The following is a 10,140-nucleotide window of genomic DNA, read 5'->3' on the forward strand; positions in this document are numbered from 1 at the left end:
GCCAATTGGGTCACATCTGCTCTGGAGTTAGCGATTCACTGTGATCAGACCCGCACTGTACCCAGCGGGAAGATCTCCAATAGCCTTGTGCTACTCAGGGATACGATCACCTATGTACGGGACAGGAGTGGGTGGACACCTGCCTCATCAGCTTGGACCAGAGAAGGCGTTTGACAGGATGTCGCACACCTACAAGATGGACGTGCTCTCCAAAATGGGGTTTGGGGAGGGAATCTGCATTGGATCCAACTGCTCTACACAAACATCAGTTTCAGTCAATGGGTGGGAATCAGAAAGTTTTCCAATCGAATCTGGAGTCAGGCAGGGCTGTCCTCTCTTCTGTCTTGTTCCTGTGCTGTATCGAACCTTTTGCTGAGTCAATCAGGAAGGATGCGGGCATAAGAGGGTTGACGATCCCAGGCTGTGGAGGCACTCAGGTCAAAACCTCGCAGTACATGGACGACATCTCCATCTGCTTGGATCCACTGTCAGTTTGCAGGACGATGAGCATCTGCAGACCAATTCAAAGTGGCCTCGGGAGCCAAAGTAAATGGCAGCAAGAGTGAGGCCATGTTTTTTGGGAACTGTGCCAACCGATCCTTTGTCCCCTTCACCGTCAGGTCAAACTACCTGAAAGTGCTGGGAATATGGTTCGGAAGAGCTTGAGTCAAAACTGGAAGGAGCGTGTAGCCATGGTAAAACTGGGCATGTGGGAGCGATGCTCCCTCTCCATTGCAGGTAAAAACCTGGTCATCAAGTGCGAGGCGCTCTCGGTGTTGCTCTACATGTCCACAGGTCTGACCCATACCCACTCCTGCACTGTGGCGGTCACTCAAGCCATCTTCCATTTTATCTGGGGATGGAAAATGGACTGTGTGCAAAGGAACATGGTGTTCAAACCTCTGGATAAAGGGGAAAAAACGTACCCAATGTTGCCCTCATCCTGATGGCCAAGTTTGTATGTGGCTGCATCAAGCTGCGCATAGACTCCTGGTATGCAAACACCAAGTGTCACTACATGTTGAGGTTCTATCTGTTCCTGGTGTTGTGAAGGATGGGTCTGGCCACGTTGTAGTGGAATACTCCATTCACTTGGACCGTGCCATACCATCTATCCCTCATGGAAATGTTTGTACAGAGAAACACCTTTGATCACATGTCCATCAGGCAGTGGTCTGCAGGTAACGTCCTTGAGGCCCTACAGGAGGAGGAGATGGTGGATCCTGTTGGGTGGCTTCCCAAGCAGACTGTCAAACTCATTTGGCAGAATGCCTCATCACCAGAACTTTTAAACAAGTACCAAGACTTAGCTTGGCTTGTGGTAAGAAGGGCCCTCCCCATCAGATCATCCATGCACGCCCGGAGACTCACCAGCTCTGCATGCTGCCCTCGAGGCAGCTACGACAGGGAAGAGATTGTCACCCACCTCCTTCTGGAATGTGCCTTTGCAAAGCAAATCTGGAAAGAGATGCAGTGGTTTTTGTTCATGTTCATCCCGAGCAGCTCCATAATGCAGGACTCAGAGCTCTACAGGCTATTCCCAGGGACACACACTGAGATAAACATCAGCTGCTGCTAGAGGACCATCAAGTAGGTGAGGAAGCACTTTGCTCTGCCCAAAACCTGCTGGCCTTACAGTGCAAAGAGCTGTCCATGACCAAGTGTTGCAGACTGGTACATTCCAAGGTCCAGAATAATGTGCTGAGGGACGCATTAAAACTTGGGGCTCAATGGGGAAAGGCCACTGTCTAAGGTCCTCCCACCATAGTATACTGAGAGGATGGAACCCGCGTAAAACCCTGGCTGTATGCACCAGAGGATGTTTGATATGAAATGTAAATGTAATTTGTAAATATAGCCTGTAATGGCAAATGTAGTGAGGCACCTCATGTACTGTATTGAAATAAACTGATCTGTATTGCACTTTGTGTAATGGCAAATTTGAACTGTTATTGATTGTATTTTTACAAATTTTATAAATAAAGTAGATGTTTGAAAAAAAAAGGTTCTCCCAGGCTGACTGCGTAAGGTCCACCCACCATAGTATACTGAGGGTCTGTACGCACCAGAAAATGTGTGACATGAAATGTAAATGTGTATTGTAAATCTAACCTGTAATGGCAAGTGTAGTGAGCCACTTCATGTACTGTATTGCAAGAAACTGATATGTACTGCACTCTATGTAATGTCAAATTTGAATTATTATGTTTCGTATTTTTACAAATGTTATGAATAAAATATATTTTTGAAAAAAATCACATTGCCATTATTTAACAGATACAAGCCACTGACTGATTTACAAGTTGCAAGATACGTTTTTTTTCCCCTCTTTCTAGTAAATGAGTAGGATCTATTTTGCTAGTGTCTATTTCCTTTTCTAGTGATTAAACTAGTTAAAGAATTTTAAGAGAAACCTAAAACCATGAACTATTTATTATTTACACAATAAAACTGCACAAACAGTTTAATATTAGGTTTTGTGGGTCTGTTTAAAAAAGGTCTTTACAGTCTAGCATGTCGGACAACATCACAGGGCCATATAAGATACAATTTAATATCAGCGAGTATCAACACTAAAATTTACATATTTCAAAAATAGACAATAAAAGTTCTAATACAAAACAACACAATATTTGTAGAACTGTCTGGTCATAATCATGTTAAATGGTTCAGTATAATGGGTTATCATGCCAGGAACACCATGTACCTTGTAACAGCAGAAGAAGATCGCACTAGCAGTAAATATTACTGCTTCTCAGTTTGCTCCCTTAGCTATCTCAAAAAACTTAACTAAAGCTGTAACAATTTCCATAGCTGGCACAAGAAACTGAACAATCACCATTTCTGAAATTCAGATCTATTTGTATATTTCTTAATATTTTCAGGTTAATTCAAGTGGTGTATCTCCATTTTATTTTACAAATGCTTGCTGATAAAAATCACTTAATCCAATAGTTTATGAAGGAAGACACATTCCCTCCCACCCCAAATGCACTGTAGTGTTGACAGAGTGTTGGAAATCCATTACATGACTGGGGAAAAGAGACTGTCATCAGTGCATTACCATTGCAGTTTATTTCAAATCAAGTGATTACCTGACAAGGTCACAATGCTCATACAGCGTAAATCAGTCTTTTGTTGTCCAACATTTCCCCCAAGATGTAAATAAAATGGTAAGTGGTGTGAGGTCATTTGCAGTGGGCTAAGGTACTGCAAACAAATGTTAAGTTAGATAGTCTATCTATTGTTACAACCAGGTGAAGAAGGGGTCTAGGGCTCCCCTCTCAGCCTTTTCCTGGTTTGGCCATAATTTTTAAAACACCGTGCTTTTAGCTTCCCCTCAGTGAGTCCTTGCTCACTGCTCTCTAATTGTAATTGTAAAGAAATGAACCAGACAGGTTTTCTCAGATTTAAACAAGGAAGGTGTAAGTTTATTAACCTTAAAACTCTAACTCAGCTAAAACTCCTAAAAATACACGACGTGACCATGTTAGCATGCATAGGCGATAAATACACATGAAATTGAGACAGGGGAGGAGAAAGAATTAAAGGGGAAAGGTTAGAAGTAATAAATGGAGTTCAGTTACTGATTTTGGATTGGATGCAAAGTCTTTGATTGAGGTTACATCTTGCAGTTCTTGTTGGGGCCCAGTGCACACTTTCAAACTTGTTTTGCTGGTCTTCTGTCTTGAGGCTTAAGTTACTTCTGTGGGTCCCTGGAACTTTGCAGGAGGGAGAGAGAGAGACAGAGAGAGGGAGTGCTCTCTTCTTGAAGTTCAATTGCAGTCTCTTCCTTTCAGTGTCAGCCACAACTCAAAAAGCCCCAGGTTGGCCAGCAGGTTAGTCATGTGACTAGCTCCCTGTTTGAAGCAGCCTCTCTTACAAGGTTTGTGCATTCCTCTGAGCTTACCAGACACTCTCAGTGGGGTGGCGGGGGGGGGGGGGGGGGGGGGGGGGGAGGGGTTGGAATGCTAGCTCTTACACAGTCAATGTCTCTTAATGTCTTTTGATCATCACTATTGACAAAACCGATCTGGCTACTTGGATCAAGGAGTACTCGCATGCAACTGTCTTTTAGAATGTAAATGTGCAGCCATGTTTTCAGCCACTGTTCTGTGGTCTTTTTAAACAAGTTTCTTCAATGTCCAGTCACAGTTCAAAGATAATGTTCCATATGACAAAATCAATATGTTTCATTTTGGCAGGTGTGGTTTCTGTCACACTATGCTGATAGCAAAGTATTGATAACACCTACTGGCATACTAAGAACTAAGCCTCTAAAGTATTAAGACTATTTCAATGACTGAGTAGCAAATAGGATAATTCCTTTAAAATAAAAGAAATGACTTTATTAATTTTAGTCCCATATATCACCAAAGTAAGGAGGGATTTAAAAGGATATTTGAACTTTGCTGTAGAAAGAAATTAAGTGATCTTATTAGATTATGGCTACAGTAATTTTTCTGCAATGTGACTCAATTTCATTTGAAGCCCATTGGAGCGAGTTATTTCTGACTGCCTCCTCTGCATGGATTAGGTGATGCTGGGACATGGCAACACTCTTCCCCATAACATTTCAAGGTGTGGTGAACCCTTTCTCACTTTCCATGTCAAAAATGTTTTTCAACTTAACTCAATGTTTCAAATACAAAATTGTAACTAACACTCCAATCAAAAATTTGGATGAAAGCAATCCAGAATGAATATAGGTCATGTAAACCACAGTAGCTATGTTTCTTCAGTGACACTTACAGTTCTAGGTGTAATGGCCTGTACCAACTGGTTCATGTTAATGATGCATTATGAAAATTATAGTGAATAAACATAATGTTAAGTTGTTCAGAGTTGTAGTTTGCAGCTGAAATAGGTCTGTTATTTTTACCTCTTCCAGTGCTTTGCTGATGCCACCCTATAACCAGCCCCAAAGAGATGGGCAACACCAATTTTTTTTTCTCTTTCACTACGGGGAACTGCCTGACCTTTGATGATGCTTCTCGAAGTCAAAGTCAGTTCCCTATATTTGGAGGACATACAATTTTCATGAAGGTACATCTTATATTCTAGATTTTATAGCATTTCAAATGTGTTATTTACTTACTCAGTCCAAATCACTGTGGTTAGATTTTTGAAAGACAAAAAAAAACAAGGACTCATCTGAACTGATTCCTGTAAAGTACAGACATTACAGTAAATGTATTTTGTCTTAAACAGTTTGATGACTCTGTCGGGTGTGCCAGATGGCAGGCTGTTCCATTTAATAGGTGAAAGCAGAAATAGTTCTCTCATTCTGTTTGGAATTATGTTGCCTTTTGTTTTCACTACAATGTACCTAATGTCAAAATATTTTGTTATTTGACAGTAGCCTTTAAAGCTTGAATACTGCTGTAGCATTTCTGAACCAAAACTAAAAAAATAAGAATATATCTTTAATTTATTCCATGAGCACTGCATTAATTGGTGCTCTTTACTTCTTTCTCTAGCTTGCCTTATAACATTCAATTTTAGAATCTGCTGCAAATTATTTTGCAACTGCAAGAAATCACATTTATATAGTGGCTTTAACATGGAAATATCCCAGGATACTTGCCATGGGGATGAGGGGGAAGAAGAAAAATAAGAAGGAATAAAAGAATGGGTGCTGAGCTATGGTACAGGATCTAGTACTGGTGGCAAGAAGGTCAAAAAGTTGGATTTTGAGAAGATTTTTGAAAGAGAATTGGAGAAGCAGAGAGTCTTAAATAGTTTTTAGGCAGCTGAAGGCTCTGTCACCAAATGTTGGACAAAGGGAGGGAAATGCACAAAAAGGTCAGAGCTGAAAGAACAATGAGGATGGGACAAGTGTGAGACTGGAGGAGTTTGTAGAATTTGACTGGAATTGGCCATGGAGGGATTTTACAGCTGCCATGAAAGAAACATGGTGCATATTTGAATGCTGTAAAGGTCTCTTAGGGTTGATACAAATCAGGAGTATTTTGTTCTCAGTGTTTATTCTATGGTTAAGTATAAGGCATTGATATATTACTTTTCCTTTTGTGTACTATTTTGCTGAAATAAGTGTAATGCGTTGTCAACATCATGGTATTATTTCCCCATCAGCCAGATCATCACTGGACAAGTAATCCAGAAGCCCAGGCTAATGTCCTGGGAAACACAGGTTCAAATCCCACCATGGCAGCTGATGGAATTTAAATTCAATTAATTAATAAAAAGTCTGGAATTGAAAACTAGACTCAGTAATGGTGCCATGAAATTATCAATTGTTGTAAAAACCCATCTGGATAACTAATGTCCTTTAGGGAAGGAAATCTGCCGTCCTTACCTGGTCTGGCCTACATGTGACTCCAGACCCACAGCAATGTAGTTGATTCTTAACTGCCCTCTGAAATAGCCTAGCAAGCCACTTCGTTCAAGGGCAATTAGGGATGGGCAACAAATGTTAACCTGCCAGCAATACCCACATCCCATAAAAAAGATTTTTTTAAATATAGATGTCAGGAAGTATATTAATCATATGCATGGTGTATTACTGGGATTGTTTCGTGTGTGTGAAAGGTTAGATTGGGTTTCCAGTATTAACCAGGGATATCATTCAGCAGGAGACTCTTTAACTTCAAACATAAAGAAAAGCGCTCGTTTGGCAAATCTACCATGATTCAACTTGACATCCCTATGAATAACCCGCAACTCCTGAATTCGTAACTCAGCGACTGTCCTTTGAACATTATGATAAAAGCCTTGTTGGTTTTCCTGATAAGACTCCAAGATCTGCTATGTCCTCTACTTTTGGTGGTCCCAGCTTGTCGCTCCGTCAATTTATATAGAGACCTTTAGCTTTGCGGTGAGTTGGCTGTGTAGGTCCCGTAATAGTGGCAGTATAGAAAATGGTAGGGACTATGAATGCAATATACAAAGATATATGTTATCTGTTTTGTTTTAATTGGTGCAAAAGAATAGAACTGAGAGCTGCGAATATAAGGACGGCACATACTTTTTTCCGAGGTAGACGTTCATCATTTTATTTAGACATGTTTTTACTTTAAACATTAGTCCTTTGACTGAGTTAAATAAATTGAACTGTACAGAGTCAACATTGCAGTATTCTGTTTAACGTCCCCAAATCATTTCACAAATCTACAAGATTGACCCTTGCAGTCAGACTTGGGAAGAGGTGGGGCAATACGAGAGAAAGCAAGGCAATTTGGATGAGGCCAAATCCACTTACCTGGTTGGAGGGGAGTTATGGTGGGACTGCCGAGTCCAAAGCAAAGGGAGTTTTAATCTTTCTATTTTCCGGTTAGAAATTGGAATGATTCTGGAAGATTTTTCCCCATTCCATCTGCCGTTATACGTGTAGGGTTTGGCTATTTGGCTCTCTTTTATACTGTAGACTGACATAAATAAAATTTTATCCATCAAAGGAAAATCTAGAAATGAAAGATTTTCTCAAATGTAATCATAGCATGAATTAATATAGTAAACTCAGCATTGTAAATAAAATTCTATTCTAGTTTTAATTACTCTGAAATATTGATACACATTCCACGTTGTGAGTCTGTAAACTTTAGAATATAGACACTGACACCATAGCATCATTTAATCATACAGCACAGGAGACCATTCGCCCCATCAGGCCTGTGCCGGCTCTGTGATATTTGATGTCAGTGACGAATAGCACTCATTTACCAAACTGCTTCACTGCCGCTTCAAATACATGTTCACTAATGCACTCTGTGCTATGCGTCTGAAAAGCTCATTTCTAAAATATTTCTTTTAAATCTGCCCCGCTCAAAATGTGAATCCAGGTCGTGTGTGAGGAAGAATGAAACATCTTTTCACAATGATGGTGAAAAATAAAGGGACAGGTCATGACTCACAATGTGAAGTCTGGTTGCAGGGGAGTGGTGTGGGGTTACATGAATCAAAAGAGATCGTCTATGTCGGTTTTAAATTGAGAAAAATGCACCACTTCCTAATAGTAACATTCAAAACATTTCTTACTCATTTCTAAGTGGGAAGGGCTTCTGGCAGCGGCTGTACAAGTTCTGTGATTAGAATTAATCTTAAAAAAACTGTATTCTCACTAAAAATCCAACCTATAAAAATGCAGCATTGCTGGTGAATATAAATAATGCAAATTAGCTCTTACCAAAAAAATCATCCGCATATAGCATATAACAATTTCTGTAAGAGAACTTGGAAACACCCGTCTTTTTATAAATAAATTGTTATACATTGAGAACTACAATTATTAACATAATCCCATGCATAAGGACACTGCATATATTAGATCTGTACCGAAATGAGCTCAGCAGAATTGTGTCACATCTTAAAAGTTGTTTACATTCTGTTTGGTGTCTCTGATCTGTTGTGCTGTGCATTTCGGTAGAATACTGATGAGAAAATGATAAAGCAATAATATACTTTGCAAACAGAAGTCTATTTCCTGAAACAACATCAAGCCTATCCGAAAGTGATTGTTTATAACAATTATGATCAGTAGATTTGCCAGAAGGATACCTGGACTCCAAAAGGTTAAATTAAGAGAGGAGACTACAAACTACGGTTGTATTTCCTGGAGCTTAGGGGTGATTTGATCAAATTTGTCAAGATGTTAAGAGCAACATATAGGGTAGATAAAGAGAAACTATTGCTAGTTGGGAAGTCTAGGACGAGGGGGCATTGTCAAAAAATATAGCCAGATTTTTCAGGAGTGAAATTAGGAAACCCTTCTTCACCAAAGGGTGGTAGAAATTTGGAACTCTCTTCCGCAAATTGATTGATAGATCTTTGTCAGCCAAAGGCATCAAGGGATATAGGTCAAAGGCAGTTTGGTCACAAATCAGCCATTATCTCATTGAATGGCTGAACAGGCCCGAGGGGCTAACTGGCCTACTCCTGTTCCTGAGTTTTAATGTTCCTATTACAATATATAACTATAAACGCGGTCTGTTTACTCTTTGGGGAAGGAAAGATGGAGAGCTCCAAATGGCATTATGAAAGCGCTCAGAGAGCAATATTTTTAACAGCCGTGCTTTATTGAGATATCTAAAAAAAATACTTAGCCAGAAAGGGGGAAACACGGCACAAGCTTTACAGGTATTAAAGTAACATTCTAAGAAACTGACAATGAAATTACACTCGTCACAATGTTGTTCTGCTTGCGAGTTAGCTGAGACCTGAATCAAACTGAAAGCCAGTCCAAATATAGCACTGACACTCCCTTTATAACTTTTCGTATTAGCCGTCGTATTTTATAAACACCGTGTGAAATTGTTGGGAAACATTTATTTAAAATAATTGCAGGCATTGTTGCACCGTTCTGTTTTTGATCAATAAACATGACTAAATCCCAGACTGCCCAACAGGTGTTTTTTGGGAGGGTTCTCAAATTTCGGAGCTTTGTTTTCTTCAAGCTTGTACTCACATTTACAGCGTGAACCCAGTCAGAATATAAGAAATCAAACTAAATACACGCGGTATTTAAGCCTTCCATCTTGTTGAACTTGAACAATACGGGAGTCATTTTGAAGAGGAAGTGTCAGGTCTAATGGAAAGTCCGGCCATATTTCAATCGTCCATATTTTTCTTTTAACATGATTTCACGATATTATATAAAATACATAGAATACGTTGTAACCCGAGTTTAAATAATTGTCTGTTGAACTATTGAATTGACTGATCCAGGTCATTAATATCTGCAACTTACAATGACGGGAAATAGGTTCGTCTTTCAGTTCTTAAACTGTAGGTGAACAGTCAAAATACATGCTGGTACAATAAATCAGTCAAAGATACCATCCAGTTAATCACTCTCAGACTCTTTCACACTGTAATGTAAAATAATTAAATTGCTCTTTCTTTTTATTAGAAACGGAGTTCCGGTAAATTATATTTAAATACAGAAAATGAACTCCGGACAAAATTTTTTTTTGTTTATTTTGGATCTTGAACAAAATTCACAGAATGTGAGCGTTACGCTAACAGTACACTGGTACGGGTATAAAATATTGTTGGCGTCCCCGTTGCCTCTCTGCACATTGTGGGTCCACTTCCTGTCAGTGAACAGACACTAAACCGTCATTGCTTCAGCCTGATATCTGAATGCTAACTGTATATAGGCGGCCAGAATGAGGGGATTTT

General features: G+C 39.6%; 1 protein-coding gene across 2 annotated transcripts in view; it reads left to right on the top strand.

Annotated features, from left to right (window-relative positions):
* The window catches only part of cdkn2a/b (cyclin-dependent kinase inhibitor 2A/B (p15, inhibits CDK4)), a 58,427-nt gene that overhangs the window by 23,022 nt on the left and 25,265 nt on the right, over nucleotides 1–10,140 (top strand). The window contains exon 2 of one of the 2 annotated variants that reach the window (XM_068030253.1): nucleotides 4,892–5,046. The exons of the other annotated variant lie outside the window; for it this stretch is intronic. The gene's annotated coding sequence lies outside the window, so the exon portion shown is untranslated. The remainder of the gene's footprint in view (nucleotides 1–4,891; nucleotides 5,047–10,140) is intronic. 2 annotated transcript variants of the gene reach the window in all.

This window comes from Heterodontus francisci, chromosome 4 (assembly GCF_036365525.1).
Source record: "Heterodontus francisci isolate sHetFra1 chromosome 4, sHetFra1.hap1, whole genome shotgun sequence".
Lineage (NCBI taxonomy): Eukaryota > Metazoa > Chordata > Chondrichthyes > Heterodontiformes > Heterodontidae > Heterodontus > Heterodontus francisci.